This window comes from Taudactylus pleione, unplaced genomic scaffold (assembly GCF_031769625.1).
Source record: "Taudactylus pleione unplaced genomic scaffold, aTauple2 ptg000044l, whole genome shotgun sequence".
NCBI lineage: Eukaryota > Metazoa > Chordata > Amphibia > Anura > Myobatrachidae > Taudactylus > Taudactylus pleione.
Window position 1 is genome coordinate 6,961,308 of NW_028284446.1, and position 16,855 is coordinate 6,978,162.

A 16,855-nucleotide genomic window follows, 5' to 3' on the forward strand; every position below is an offset into this window, starting at 1 on the left:
CCAGGTGGCAGTAATGCTATGTTACTCATGCTTATTGCTTGGTATCATTGGGGCATTAAAGCCTGAAAGTGTGATTTGTTCGTCCTTATTTCTGAGTCATTTTATGTTCTCTTGCAGGACTTCAGCCTCTCGCACAACACTGTTTCCAGCCGCCGTCCCCCAAATAAAAATAATAAAATAAACCATATTGATATTGTGAGTTTTTGTGTGTCTTATGTGAGCCTTATAAGAAAGTCACTAGTATGTATGTAGAAAAAACAAGGTGCAAATGAAAACAGACTGCACTGATTAATCTGGTATGCATATCTGTGTGTGACTGAGTCTCTGAATCTGTATACAAGTGATATTTTAAGAAAATGTCTTTATAAGATTGGAAAGCACAGTCCCTACAGGAAAGTGGTGCAATTGAGGAAAATAACACATTATTAATGTACTAAACTAAAAAAGTTGCGCAAACAGTGAAAAGAAATTAAAAAGATTGTTCTACCTTTGCAAATAACTGCAGTTTTTCAGATGCAAATGGTACCACATTTGTTGAAGTTGTCTTGGTTAATTCAGTGGAAGTAGGAAGAGGAGACTACAACTCTGGGACTGATTCAATTAGCCGCGAAAAGCGCAATGTTTTCACCTTTTTTGCCTGCTTTGAAGCAAAGTTTTCGCATACTTTCATTATGCACGTCCCCGCTTTTCAATTGCAGAACGGGAAAACGCATATGTGCGAATGCAGCGAAACTAGCGAAAAGGACAGCTTTTGGGGGGAAATCAGTCTACCCCCTAAAAAGCCTAACTGACACGGGGAATCAATATAGAAATTAACCCTAATAAAAGTAATTGGGGTACTTAAATTGAGTCAAAGGGCTGTTATATGCATATTTGCATTAGTGTGGAAAAATTATGGAAAGCAATTTCATTTGGGAAAAATAATTGCTGTTGTTAATTTGGGGGTACATTAAAATGGGCACTAGTATATTTTTGTGACTATAAAGTGCAGATTAAAAAAGTGTTAAAAATACACCTGCAATCAAAACACCTGCCCCATCCATACAACCCCCAAAACACCTGCCCCATCCATACAGCCCCCTCCCAAAAAAAATTCCTGTCCCAGTACTTTAGACCCATTTTCCAACACTTTTTAAATGTTCGCCCCAAAAATGACATCTTTTTAGGGGTGAATTACGATTTTTTTATTTTTTGCCTAATTAGTCATTAGGAGGGTTTCCAAAGGGTTCTGAACCAAGTCCCCACATTTGTACCCCAAAAAATGGATTTTGCACTTCTTTTCTCCTGGTTTTGCCTATCGAGTTTTCGCCTAGGCGAAAACTTCCTGGAATTGAATAGGGCGATACTTTGGAAGCCGCGCATCGGCGAAAACTTTGTGGATCGCGGCTTTTCGCCTCTAATTAAATACGGGCCTCTGTGTGTGTGTTGTTTGCTTATTTATTTTTCCTTAAAGCCCCCATACACTGTGTGATATGCACCTTGCGATGTCTGAACCGATGGCCAACATATTGGGCGGTCCCCACACACTGCAATCCACCGCACGATATGCCGCCACCCCCTTTCCCCCCTTGCATAGCGCTGCATGGGATCGTACATCGCATCACTAGATCTTATGTGCAGCATGTAAGGTCTGGGGGAGCGATGTACGATCCCACGGGAGCGCACACTGGCCGATGATATACACATACACGGAACAATATAGCAGCAATATTGTTCCAGTCCGTTGGATCGGCTGCTATATTGCACCGTGTATTGGGGGCCGTTAGATGAGTGCCCAAATAATTGTGGGATAGGCATACCATATACAAAAATAAATAACTTGCTGCATCTAATCCAATTTTTACAATAATATACATTAGTTTCCAGAAGGAGGTTCAATAGAGGAAATTTTTTTCACATTTGTCATTTATTTACTAAATTAAAGTCGATCAAAAAGTTGTGTGGGATTTTTCTACCCTTCTGCATAGCTTCCAGTCTCGTGATAAGAATAGCAACCAGTTTCTGTGGGCTGATTAAAGTGTGAAGAAAATAAACACCTACCACTTTTATTCAGATATTCAATTCGCCTCTCTCAAATGTGGGTGCCCATGCATATTTTGGGGCACAAATTTGGTTGCTAGAGCTTCCCTAAGTTAATGTAAATATTGTGGCTATTTATGTAATTTTTTTTTCTGTGAACACTATTGATGACCATTCACAAAATAAGTGTGATTAATTTCCAGTAACAAAAGTGGAGCACTGTATTGAGACAGTGGAGTCGCTCAGGTGGAGGTGAGAATATAGAGACCCCCTCCAACTATTTATACTTAAATGTCATTTCTTTGCTGCTGATGGAAAACATTTCGTAGGCAATAAATTAATAGGTAACATGCCAATCAGAAAAAAAAGACTGCTAGCCTTCCAAAAAGGGTTTGCCCCAAGTTTTATATTGTTTGTTTTTTGGGGTTTTTTTTAGCTAGGCTTTGAGAGATTGAGATTTTTAATTATTATTTTTATCCTTTATATGGTTCCACAAAGGTTCCGCAGCGCCTTACACAGTACATAAATGAGCACACAAGAAAAACAGTTATTAGCCGTGCAATACAATGCAGGACAAGGACATGGTTTATAGACATAGCTGCAGGACATAAGCAACCAAGTGTTAGGTGCCGTTGTAGGGAGTTCGGAGTAAATTATACTATAAGTAGGGGGAGGAGAAGCAGAGTGTTCCTGTATCCTTGGCATAGTATGTTGTCTAGCAGAGCGTATGCTTGTTGTGGAATCAGTGTTCTCATGACCTCGCTGTAGCCAAACCCACTCATGGTGGATGGTTATTGGTGGATTTTGTTTTTAACTCTACCTTTTGCAATTTTTTATTGCATGTAGAGGGAGAGCCACACTAAGGTATGGTGTAGCTACATGATGATTTAGAGGTCTATTTATCAAGGCGTTTTTTCATAAAATTATGCAGAACTGCACTTTCTGCATCATTTTATGTCTCACCGCTATGTGCTAATAGCCTAATGCAGGAGATTTCACAGAAATCTGCAAAAGACTAACTAGCTCAGTCATCAATATTAATTGAAACTACGATCTGACCACTATGTATAAAACGGAATTGGTATGTAATACCGATAGACGGGATCCAGGCAGTCAGAATCCCGACAGGGTTAACATACCAACACTTGGTGGTCGGTATGCTAATCCTCCCACTCTACCTTCCTGGTGCCTGACCTAACCTCACCCTAGTGCCTAAACCTAACCCCTCCCTCCCCGCTCCCTAAACCTAACCCTCCCCCACTCCGCAATTTACCTTCGGGATGCCGGCGGGTGGATTCTGATTGGCGTCGGTAAGGTCAGCATCCAGACCGTCGGGATGCTCAACGCATACCATATAAAACTGCTTTCCGGAGTTTGGCCCTGTCTGTTTACGCCATCCTCAGATGGCATAAACCGCTTTATGCCTATGGAGGCAATCTTGCAGGAGAAGGATATTGCGCAAGCTCGGTCTGTTATTGCTACCGCTATTCCTGCGAGTAAACTTTAGTACATAGTGGGGATCTTTTCATTCAAAATGAAAATATCTGTTTGGGTACTGTTAATAATCATCGCAGTGCCGCAATTAATACATAGATTCCTTTGTCTGGAAACTTAACTTGTTTTGGTGCTTTTTGGGGTCTCCTGACCGCTTTCTCGTAGACTTGTGTGGAAAGGTGTGTTTTTTTTGTCACTGCGTTAAATTGCCAGCAACGGCACCTCATCTCGTGGCCCGCTCCGAGCCTGAATTCGCACAATTTTGCTCGGAGACCTATGGGGCTATGAGCACCTTTGTGTGAGTTTGGGTTGCCGTCAAGTGTGGCCATTGTCTCGATGACTCGCACCCGCAAGATCATCACAGACCATTGAATTGAGCTCATAATTGGAAAAATGAAAATGTTAAGTATGGTGGGGCACTTTCAAGAGATGAACTAGAAATATAATTATTGTGTTAAACAATGCACTGTGGCTTTATTAAATGCTATGAAGAGCTGCTATGTTACAATTTTACAAATGAATATCCTAATACGTGGGCAGTATTGGTTTTATTAGCATTCTGAATGGACCTTAGTGGTGGTTGGGTAGAATTATTCTGGTTTCCTTAATTGTGCAGATGGTTACATGAGCAGTTAGACGCCTGAGCACTGAGATTGAGCTTGCTCCTATCCTTGTTCCTTTGCGCACTATCAGCCACATTTTCTAACCGAGCCATGTTAATTAGTTCAGAGTCTGAAACTGAGGTGTGTTTGTGACCTGCTACCTGTTATTGCAACATTTGTTTTTGTCACTAGCATTTATATCACCATGGTGTGTCTCCACTTTATGAAAGGAGAGGAAAACAATAGAGTTGGGTGCAGGAGACTCGCCCTGGTCTGGCTGAGTGTCACTCTAAGGTAATATCAGGTCCTGTCAGCAACTCCTCTTAAACACGTCATGTATGACTCAGCCAAGCCATGACAAACCTTGCTCTGATTAACTCATTCCATGTGCAATATGTGTAAGGTTGCATTATAGCCGTTTTAGCTAACCACCTTCCAGTCTAAGAAAAAAAAAATAGCTTACATGTCACCTCTGTTGACTTTTTCAGAGCAGTTAACCCTTTCGAAATGTGACCTCCCTATTACTTTCCAAATAGGCCCGGCAGTGATTCATCACTGCTACTGGTGGCCTGCAGTTACTGGGTCTCCTTCATTTATTTCAGATGTTTTGGTTAATAACCTCAGTGGAGAACTATTCAAAGTATGTATGCAGGCTATGTGAATCTGCAGGCAGTTAAAAGGTTAACTCCCACTACCCCTATCCCTCCTCCTTTGTCCTAGCTTCCTTACAGGCTGTTCTGCTTTTTCTTGGAAGTCCTCTCCTCCCACCTCTCCCCCCTCATCAGCCGCCTTCCCCTACATTCTCTCTCCTTCTCTATTATCCTCCCTCCATTCCAGCCCATACCTCTCTCTGTCCTCTCCACGTCACACTCGAATAGCTCTTACCAGGCTTTGCCGTATAAGGGGGAGTTTGACGCACAGCATTAACCATTTAGGCTGGTGGTCTCTGCTTATGGACTCCTTTTGTGGAGGAATATATTTAAACCACCCAGCAAGCAGGCACAGAACTGTACTTTGGATCAGCTAAGCACATATAGACATCTGAGACACAGGAAAATGACAGACCTAGTGCAGAGATGACACGCGTGTGACACACATGCTCAGAGACTCACCTATTTTCTGGGAGTTCCAAATTTCGGGAATGAATTCCTTCCCTTTTGTGTCACTACATGGAATGTGCACATCCTGTGTGTCATTGCTACCCACCCTTCAAGCACACACCTGGACAGGTGACAGCATCTGATTCATACTCTGCCAAGTAGGATAATTAAACATATAATATGCATGTACGGGAGGACACATGGTCACATTCTACTTAAACTTCTACATTAACATAAAAAAGCTTCCTATGCAACAGCATGTTTTACCCAATAGAAGCCAGCATGTCATTCGCCTCCAAGAAAAAGTGTCTTTAATGGGATGTGTTTAGTGGTCAACTAAAGGTTTTTCACTATGATATACACCGTATTAACGTGTGTATGTATATACACATTTTATAATCAAGCATTTTAAATGGAAGAGCATCTTTCCATGTCTTTAACTAAGCAAATGGCTACGTAGCATAGCCCTGGTCACAGCTAAAATTGATAGTTTACCTACAATTGTGGCTACCATGGATCAGTGACTTGGTGGTGGCACATAAATGGAACTGTGTTTCAGTGCACAAACTCCGCATTACAGGTAGTAAATGGATGATTGCAAGCTCAGTGGTGTATTTATCCTAGACAGTTGTCTACCTAAGCAAGTGATCAAGTAAAACAATTCACAGTGTTCTCAGCAATCGATGCCAACCTTAAGAACTATGGCTTCCTGTAGTGAAGGCTTCTTGTGGGTCTGTAATATTATGGGGGGTATTTTCCTGGCACAATTTGAGTAGTCCTTCCATTACAAGGCAAGTAGTTGTCCTCAGTAAATTCATCCCAGATGCCCGGAGGCAAGTTATAATTTGGTGCCCCCCTCCAAAGCCGATGACCCTGTAATTTAGCATTTGGCGATTAGATACACCCGCATTTGCACATAGAATATAGGCATGCCATGGAGGAGTGAGCTAGAGTTGTAGGTGAGGGGGCGCCGGACATGTCACACTGACAACAGAAGCTGCTGAGGAGCAGCAACACCAATGAGTAGGGACAGGCTATAGATAGACGGAGACGGCAGCTGATGGTCTGACACAGAGCTCTCCACTAGTGTATAGTGGCTTCTCAGGTGCCATGTATTGGGTGTCCGTGACAGTACTCTCTGGGTACATAGTTACAGCCCAAAGTGGAATGAATATATTGTGGTTAATGGATGAGGTGCCTCTTCAGTGCTGGAGCCCGGCGGCAGACGCCTCCATTGCCTCCCATAGTTCTGCCCCTGTCCTCAGCCCATGTTGCAATATTTCTTATATAACGACTGGTGTGTAAAAGAATAACCATAACTTCTGCTAGCAGAGCATGTCTGTTTGCCCATTGGTTTAACGAGCATGATACTGGTGTTATCCATATGGTGTCATGGCCTTGTCTGTCACCAGATCTGAACACAGATATTTATGGGACATTCTAAAACGAACCTGGACACTGCATTTCTCAGTACCATCAAATGGGGCGTGTATGTACAGTATATATTAATATAGAAGTATGTATGTTTGTGTAGATAGACATCGCTGGTTTTCAATGTGAAAAAGTCCCCGCTTATCCCTGTATTCAATTAGAAATTAGCAAAAACAGGACCCGGTGAAACTGTAACATGCGAAAAGTGCTGTCAGATTTGGGAAAATCAGCCTGACACCCCCCAAAAGATGCACTGACATTGGGGATCACTGTAGATACCCCCGAATAGGCCTGCAGAAGGTATTTGGGGTACTTAAATGGTCTCAATAGCTGCTATTTAGCGTCTTTGCATAAGAGGTGAAGAATAGCATTTAGCAGTTGTTTTTGTGAAAATAAGTTGTCCCAGCAAATTTGGGGTACATGAAAATGGGTGCTAGCATATTTTAAAGTTGCTAAAATTAACTTTTAAATAACAAAAATCCACCTGCAAACTTAAAAACACCTGGGGCATACTTAGGAGCCCCCCTGGAGTCTTTCGCTAGTTTTTAAGTTTGTCCCCCAACTTTGGACTTTTTCACCCCCAAAATGAAAGTACTTTTTTGGGGTTATCTAAAGTATTAGTTACACTTTTTTTTTACGCAGTTTACCTTGGGGGACTGTCCCAAGGGTGCAGTGTGGTTTCCGATATTTGCACCCCAAAACCCCAATTCTGCACTTTTTTTCGACACCTATTCATAGGCGAATCTTTTACGCAGGCTCCATGGCATTGAGTTTCCGTACCGGCGAAGTGTCTCTGGAACTGAATACAGAGGAAACTTTTCGCATGGCGAAATTACGTCACTTGCAAAACGTTACAGCCGAATACGGCTTTTCGCACCTAATTGAATATGCCCCTATGTAGACAAGTGAGTGGACACCCCTGCACAAGTGAAATAGTCCCATGCATACCATTGCACACGAGTTCCAAATGGCCACTAATGTGGCGGTTTTGATAAGAACACTTTGCGGAGGCCCACTCACTTGCAGTTCTACGGAAAACAACAAATGTTTTTAGTTAGGACGACAATGCCACCTGTCATGTTTCTAGGACAACGCTGGACAGGTATACAGAATATTCGGTAACCCGGATGGACTGGCCAGCTCAGAGACAAGATCTTAACCCCATTAAGAACCTCTGGGATGAACTGGAGCGACGGGTGTGTTCTAGGCCAACTCAACTTCATTGTCATAGTTGGTCACTGTACTTAAGGCGGAGTGGCAAAACATACCACCTGCTTTGTCCAGAAACTTATGGACAGTTTGCCAAGAAGGGTGTCTGCAGTAATTACTGCACGGTGTGGACCTACAAAGTACTGACGTCAATAAAATCTTGTTGATCGATTTGCTGTCAGTGTCAAATTTTGTCTATATAGTATCTGCAGATTTCTTTTTCTTGAGATTCTTATTAAACTGGCTTAACAATATGTTGAGGTTGTTAGTGGATACTACTAAGGCAAAAAGTGAAGAAACTGTAGGAAGGAGGGATTTCAATGAACTTTCTCCTAGAAAGAAGTTACAACTGTGTACATTTAAGAAAACCATATACTGCTGCATTATCTGACTAAGGGGTCTATTTACTAAGCGATGTTAGGAGACAGAGGGCCTGATTCAGAGCCGGACGCTATTTGCGAACAGTCGTTCAGAAAAAGGGGCCGGCTATTTAAATTGAGCGCTCGCTCTTTGCGGTCTGTTGACGCCTCTGTCTGAGCGAGCGAACGAAACATGCGCTCGCTATTTTGTAAAGACGCCCCCTGGCCGTTCGCATCATACGTCATCTCCGCTATTTATTAGATTAATCGAGTACATCGAAAGGCATCTGAACTGCTCGCAGTGCTTGTGGTAGGTTTTACTTCCCGCAATCACTGCGAGCAGTTCAGGCTAAAAGACAACCAAGTGACGTGGTCGATGACTCTGCTTTGTTAATTATGCACACCCATTAAACGGCCGTTTTGACCGTTTGGCACGCCTGCGTTCGGATGTCCACTACCTGTTTTCAAGCACCTTTCCCTGTTACCACCCACAAACGCCTCATTCTGTCACTCAAATTAGCAGGCACTCGCTGTTTTGCGAGCACACGATTTCTGACCACAATGACTAGTTGGCGCATGCGCATTACGACCCATACGTATGCGCAGATGTGCGAACATCGCTCGGAGCGATCGGCCGCTTACGAGCGGGTCTAAATCAGGCCTAGAGTGAAAAGTGATAAGAAAGTGATAAGGTGCAAGCCCCAACTGCCATCTCACAGGCTGTGTTTGAAAAATGACAGTTGGGAGCTGATTGGCTGGCACCTTATCACTTTCTTATCACTTTTCACTCTGTCTCTTAACACTGCTTAGTAAATAGACCCCTAAGGATCTCATTTATCAACAAGTTTTATCATACGCAATGAGTTTTAGAACTCATTGGCTTGAGCACAGTTTATCATATGCAATCAGCTCCTAACTATCATTTTTCAAACAGGTGACTGTTAGGAGCAGATTGGCTGAAACACCATTATATGCAATGGATTTTAAAACTTGTTGCGCATGATAAAACTAGTTGACAAATGGGCACCTAAATGTATTAAAAATGCCCAGAATTTTATATACAAAAGCAATTAAAATCACTGATCTGCAATCTCCTTTTAAGCAATGTGAAAGGATTCTAAACGAACAGGCATATGTACAGGATGTGTCAGTAGCTATTGGCCCCAGACACGATGAATGTGGATGCCTCAGTACACAACACCACTGTCAGAAGCAGCAATACCTACTGACTAGCAGTGGCGGTTCCAGTGGTGGGACTACAGCGGAGTCCAAAATTCAATAGGGGAACCATACCAACTGCCATCCTCGCTGGTTACAGCCTCGCTGGCAGTTGGTGTGGTTCCCCTATTTGAATTTTGGACTGCGCTGCTGACTAGGTTGGTGAACAGCTGGCCTTCACTCTGCGCATGCATAGCTGGCCTGGATGCTAATGGAGAACACTGAACACTTGCGATGACTTCCTCATGTTTCTTATAGACTAAGGTATATCTGTGTCACATCACTAAATTACATCTATAACTTTAAAAGTTTTAAGAAAAACTTTGGGGCCAATATCGAGTGAAACACCCTGTATTAAAATATACTGCAAAATATTCCAACAACTATTTGTGCAGACCAGGGCTTCCCAAATTCGGTCCTCAATATATTTGACCAGTCCAGATTTTAAGGATATCCATGTTTGTGGTGGCATAATCAAACAGACTGAGGTGCGTAAGGTGGTTACAGCTGTCTGTCTATGTAATGGTTCTTGTTAGTGTGTTTGGTCATTGCTGACCACACACTAGAAATCGGAGCTTGGTGTGGATTTTTTTTCTGGTTGCAGTATACACATTCAGTAGTTTTCTGTTCCTTTAATATATGAGACTTATTTTTAATTTCGGTCTGTTTCACCTGATTAATGACAGCGAACATCACAGCTCCTAGCTTTATCACACTTGGCTTGCGGTAACACCCTATTCAAAAAGAGGCTTTCTCTGTGAAGCATTTTTCCCAATGTGAAGGCTTTCAGCAACGGACTTCACTTCCTAGAAGCCCTGGGGAAACTACTGTCTGTCTGTGTATACGCACAACTCCTCTACCTGAGACTGATTCAAAAATCCTTCTCCGGCAAACCAGTAGCCTCCCGGCTACAGCTACTAACAGGCCAAACGATAAAGCTAAGCTTTTTTTTGGAGATTGGTAAATTGGACTAGACTGCAGTCACCATTGAAAAATAATAGGGACTGCTGTCTGCAATGTTCGATGCCTGACACAGGAAACCACTCTGAAATAAATATATATATATATATATATATATATATTTTTTTTTTCTTAAATGTCACATGGATTTAACGACAGATGATGGGTTAAAAGAACTATAAATGAAGTGTTAGCGTAAATGTCAGCTCCCTGTGGTACAGGATGTTGAAATTCCAACCTTCCTGAAAATATCTGTCTGACGTTTGGAGAAAACCCTTGACGTTAGGAAGGCAGGGGGAAGGGGTGACATACACATTTCACAGACAAGCAAGCATCTCGTGTGCTGATAAACCACTAGACCGGTAAATCATAGGAGTATGTCCTGTAAGTAGCATGTAGATTACAGTATGCTTGTTGGATTCCATAAAGCAATTTTTTATTTTTTTTTTAAAGTAAGATCTACCAATCGTTACTTTCTGATTAAGGCATGGTTGTTGACTTTGTGGGACTACTGGAAGATCATGGAGGGTGAGGTCTCAAAGGGCAATGGTGGAGAGTATGGCTCAGTGAATTGCATCGTTATAGCCTCTCCACTGTTGTAAAAATACAGTGACTGACAATATTTTGCAGAGGAAGGTGGGGCCATGATACTGCTAATTGTTATCACACCCCACTTCATTGCAGAAGGGATCTCACCCATTGCAGAAGTGGGTGAGATCCCTGGAGAGCTTCCCTTATTCGAATTGGACATTCCAAAGAAATGGGCAAGTTTTTCAGTTAAAGAAGTTGAATCTTCTAGCAATTGTGAATGATGTGCTTTGGCTGCAGTTATGGGGCCATCTGTCCTTCATTCTGAACAATGTAAATATATATAATATAACTTTCAGTGGTATAGATTTAATTTGAAATGTTTAATATAGAGGAATATTTTCTTTATAGTGATCCGTCCTTCTATAAGCTACATTGGCAAGTACTGGTTTATGTAGCTCACCCTTTGGATGCAAGAGTGATAATGGTGTTATTGAATCCGTTGGTTATCCTGTAATTGGAAGGCGAGTGACTCACAAATTTATGATGTTATGCACATGGATGTGGTCAGATTTTATACGCAATTACAGGCAGTTTGGGTGTGATATCACTTCTGTCATCACCTGTGACTGAAGTAATTGCTATTCTCTGTACAAAAGGACACATGATGTCAGATCAGATACGCGTTCCTGTTATGGTACTTCCTTTCACTGTTTTTGTGCAGTTATGTTTCTTCTGGTATATTACTGCTGATTTTTTAATTTATATTTTTGCAACCGATTTATATTCAATATCAATGTGTCATGACCAGAGTTGTTGTACCTGGCGGATCGCGGTCTCTGCCTGTGTGGGTGCTTTGGCGTGGTCCTACCGGTGGGGCTGCTGGTGTCTGGAGGTTGGCGCGAGGTGCGCGTGGATGTCTGAAGGGTACAGGCCATGAGGTGACAGGTGAAACTGGCAGTACTGGGGATTGCTGGGTGCTGCCATCTTGGTTTTCGGCATTGGCCCATTCAGGTCACATCAGGTTGGAGCATCTTGTGAGTACTCTCAGCGGCCTATTATGCACTTTCCCATGCTACTTAAGGGTGTTCAGCACGCCCTCTAGTTGCCAGTGCAATGTATACACAGCTCAAGAGTTCTCTGTGCGCCTTAGCTCAGTGTGATATTTGCAGTCCCAGCAGTACTCCGTTTCCTGCTCTGTCTCCATCACAGGCTGTTCCCAGATACCTGCATCTACCCTGCTATACCCCGTTACTCACCACACTGTTTGTGAACCCTCCAGCTCTCCGAATTCAGAACCCACTCCAGTACTTCAGACCTCTGTTCCTCAGTCACACTTCCATTGGACTTTGGGGGTCATTCAGACCCGCTCGCGAATGCAGGACACTCGCAAGCGGGTCGATGTTCCCCCACTGCGCATGCGCACGATGGAGGGAGCTCCGTCGTGCGCATGCGCGAGACCCGGCGAGCGACGGGCTCTCCATCGCCCCGGGTCTCGCACCAAAGGGGGCGTGCTGTCGATGGTGCCTGACAGCACGCCCCCTTTGGTAGTCGTGGCTGCCAGACGGAGGCGTTCCCATGGAACGCCTACCGTCTGAAGCCGGCCCCACTGACATCACTAGTGATGTCAGTGGGAGTGATTTTGGCTCTGATAGAGCCAAAATCACTCCAGGGCTTGCGGCAGGGAGACCCTACCGCAGGGTCTCCGTCGCAAGCCCGATGGTCGCGATGGTCAAGACCATCGCGACCATCATCATGGACGCTCGCATATGCTGTGGGTGGTCACTTTTTCATGGAGGAGGGCCCTGATTCAGAGCGAGCGCTGTGGTCAGAGCGTTCGGCTCTGAATCAGGCCCTTTGTTTTCTCTGCCTGACACCTGTTTCCAGCCTCACTAATTGGACTTTGTTTTCCTGCCAGACATTTGTTTTCAGCCACACATCACTTGGACTTGTTTATTTCTGCCTATATATATATATATATATATATATATATATATAATCTATATCTATCACCATTTCATACCGAATTAATGTTGTGCCTAATTTGGGCCAAGTTCAAACACTGGACCAAATCGCTGAGCTGGGCAAGTTCAAACATACCCTTACGGCAGCAAAGGAACTGAGCCTACCTCAAACTATCACCTGACCATCCTGCAACAGACCCTCCTTATTCCAGGGGTAAGAAGTGGCTGAAGGAAACACTGAATTATGCATTAGAGAAGTGAGGGAGGAGATTATTGAGCCCACAGTGGGGGACATGTGTGTGTGTGCAGGAGGACCGGGGTCCAAGGCAGGATTTCCGCAGGGATATGAAGGGAAGCATCCTCAATTTGAAATGTAATATATGAGAGGGGCGCCAAGTGTAGCCAAAAGCTTGTCAAAGGGTGGTTACTATATGGGGAGAGGTTGAATGGTTTAAAGCAGTCAATTTGGAAAAATGAATCTTAAAATTGGAGCAGATAATAAAGCTGTGAAATTCACTGGTCAAAGTAGGGCGGTAAACCACTGGATTCGATACTATAGCTAATAAATCATTGGCAAATAGCCTCCCGATCGAGAAACCTGAAATATCAGGGGTGGCCATTATTGCCCTTACCAGGGTTTCCATTAAAATGATGAAAATGTGAGGAGAAAGAGGGCTACCCTGTATAGTTCCAATAGGAATACTAAAGGGGTTTGAGGGTATCTCATTCACCTTGACTCTAGCGGAGGGTCGACTATAGAGTGCCAAAATGTGGGCGTGACATACTTCCCCAATGCCCAAGTGCTCCAGCACCTCTGCAGGAAAGCTCCAACCCAACCGGTCAAAAGCGAATGAGACTGCGAAGAGTCATCAGCTAATCTCCTGAGGAACCTCGGATGGCAAACAGCATATGTGGTCTATGGCCCTCATTCAGACCCACTCGCGAGCGGCTGTCCGCTCGCAAGTGGGTCGATGGTCCATACTGCGCATGCGCACGACGGAGGGAGCTCCGTCGTGCGCATGCGCGAGACCCGACGAGCGAAGGACTTTCCTTCGCTCGGAGTGTCTCAGCAAAGGGGGCGTGCTGTTGATATTGACTGACAGCACGCCCCCTTTGGTGGGCGTGTCGGGGGTGTGCCTGCCAGACGGAGGCGTTCCCAAGGGAACGCCTACCGTCTGAAGCCGGCCCCACTGACATCACTAGTGATGTCAGTGGGAGTGATTTTGGCTCTAATAGAGCCAAAATCACTCCTGGCCTTGCGGTTGAAAAACTCAACCGCAGGCTTTTGCTCGCAGTTTTGATGGTCGCGATGGTCAAGACCATCGCGACCATCATCCTGCACGCTCGTATATGCTGTGGGTGGTGACCCACAGCTATACGAGCGTCCAGGAGGGCGCTCCATATTAATGGAGGTGGGCCCTGATTCAGAGCGAGCGCTCTGGTCAGAGCGTCCGGCTCTGAATCAGGTCCTATGTGTCAAAGTCCTTAGGATCTCATTGAATATTTTGGTGAGAACGTCTACGATGCTATGTTGCGGGATTTCTTTAGGGATCGCCCATATCCTCAAGTTGAAGTAATAATCTCACTTGGAGAAAATAAGTATATTCATTCTACTAGATATAACAGCTGGCAATTGAATTGTTTTTATCCAAACCAAGAAATCATATGGGCCCTGTTAACACATGTTGGAAAAAAGTTATGAAACCCCAAGAAACTAAGGGCTCTGTTTATCAACTAGTAAAGGGGCACCTCAGTATGTTTATATTAATTCTTTGGTCCCCATTGCCAGGTTTAAATAATGCTGTTTGATAAATGGGATGTAGTTGAGATTTCAGCGGTCGGGATGCTGGCGCTCAGAATCCCAGCACCGGAATTCCGACAGCACTCGGAACCCCGGAGCCAGAATCCCAACCGCCCGCATCACAATGCTAAATATTAGGGGAAGGGTTAGGGTAGGCTCTGGGAAAGGTGGATTAGGGTTAGGCAATTTACCTTAGGGCGTCAAGTTTCTTACTGTCAGGATGCCGCTGTCTTCCCTGTACAGGTTTATGAGGACAGCAGTAGGCGCCGGTAAATAGGCTAACCCTTTGGTTAATTGAACGAAGCAGTAAAGGGATATTTTTCCATGGTTTAATTGGCTGTTCACTGCTTGATGATTTGAGCCCTAGGTATTCGGGCAAGGCCTGAACAACTTCTTGGCTCCTTGCCAGGTAGGAGATAGCTGGCAGGGTATGTTGGGACTCGTAGTTTTGTAATACCTGGAGAGGCACCGGTTGTCCAAACGTGCTTTTAGACCCGTGTTTAATTTTTTTGTTTTTCCCCATGTATAGTTAACGGGATGTAGTCGGCATCCCAGTGTGAGGGATGCCGACTGTCTAATTTCCGGAGCCGAAATCCCGACAGGTCGGGATCCCGGCACCAGTATCCCAACCGTTGGCATCCCGAATGGTAAGTATCGGGGTGCCCGGGGAGGGTAGCGTTAGGTTTAGGCATTAGGGGGAGGGTTAGGGTGTGGGGAGGGGGGTCTTAGGTTTAGGGTGCGGGGAGGTTAGGTTTAGGCACTAGGAAGTGGGGGTTGGGTTTAGGCATCAGGTAGGGAAAAACGTACTTTCCGTTCCAATGGGTTTTGGTATTCTGGCTGGGTTGCTGTAAATTAGCCTTTAAAGATATTATATGCCTTATTGTTAAAGGAGCATTCACAGAGCTGCTAATCTCTCTAACAAAGTTCAGAGCAATCAGATCTGTGTTTAAGTTGGCCACAATTGTCTGATCAGATTTGATGGATGAGGAACCTAATTTGTGCTTTTCTTAGTACCACATGCACAGGCAGATTGCACTGACAGGATTATGTGACCATTTGAGCTCCATGATTTGTCCTAATGTTCTTCTGGAGAATTGGTCTTTTTGGACCCACTAATGCAGATATTTGAAATATTAAATGATCAAAGCTCGATGTATAATGGACTTCTGGAATGAAAACTTGCTCACAGAATCAACTGATAGTTAAATGACCAAATCTGGCTTCAAGAAGATTATTTGATTTTATATTTTAAGGTAAAATTGTGAAATAAATTAAACCATTTCAGTTTTACTATTGCAACATATCTCTTTATATGTCACCCAATGGAATTTATTTCAATATGTTACACTGGCTATATGGGAGGGAAAAATTGCATGTTAAATACACAAAATATTTGGCAATCAATCCAAATTCAGAATACTGTAACATTAAAGGAGGCATTGTTTTTATTATCCATTATTAATGTTTTGTAAATAATTGATGGTTTCTGCTTCCTTATGATTTATGTAAAACCCATAATAATGCTGGTTACTTCTGTACCAAGGATTGGGATGGCACAATGCGCACTGATAATAACTGCTTTGAAACCAAACCTACTGATAGGGTTGTCGCCTGGCCAGTGTCTGACTGGTTCATGAAGGGCCCACAAGGGAAATGCAGGGGCCTGCCGAAGGGGTGTGACTAGCCACTGAGTGGGAGTTGTCATTCACTTGGAAAGCGTGATCATCCAACAAAGAACACGGGATATTATGATGCAGTCTCGGCTACACAGACACAGCAGTGTATGATGCACTGGCGTATGTGTTGCTTAAGACACACTGCACCACACAATACAGTATACAAAAACGAAAATAAACACACACCTCAAACACTAGATTTACTTATTTTTACTTAGTCAAGCTGCTAAAAAGCCATAATTATCAGGACACTAGTAGAAGGCTATGGAGTATGGGTTTGAGTTGCGTGGAATTTTGCATTTATTAAATAATAAAAATAAATTATAAATTGTAACTGTCTAGGATGGTTTATAACTGGGATACAGCAAATGATGGTAAAAAATTGCAAGTTTATTTAGAGCTGTAACTAAACATATTACTGACTTAGGTGAGAGACCACACTGGCGCCCCCAGATATACCACCACCCCAATGCACATGTTTGGTAGTGACCCTT

At 43.6% G+C, this 16,855-nt stretch overlaps 1 protein-coding gene across 1 annotated transcript in view; it reads left to right on the top strand.

Annotated features, from left to right (window-relative positions):
* ATP5F1D (ATP synthase F1 subunit delta) overlaps nt 1–199 on the top strand; it is a 56,764-nt gene extending 56,565 nt beyond the window's left edge. Inside the window, exon 5 of the mRNA XM_088460362.1 lies at nt 118–199. The gene's annotated coding sequence lies outside the window, so the exon portion shown is untranslated. The remainder of the gene's footprint in view (nt 1–117) is intronic.
* Nucleotides 200–16,855: the final 16,656 nt, after the last annotated feature.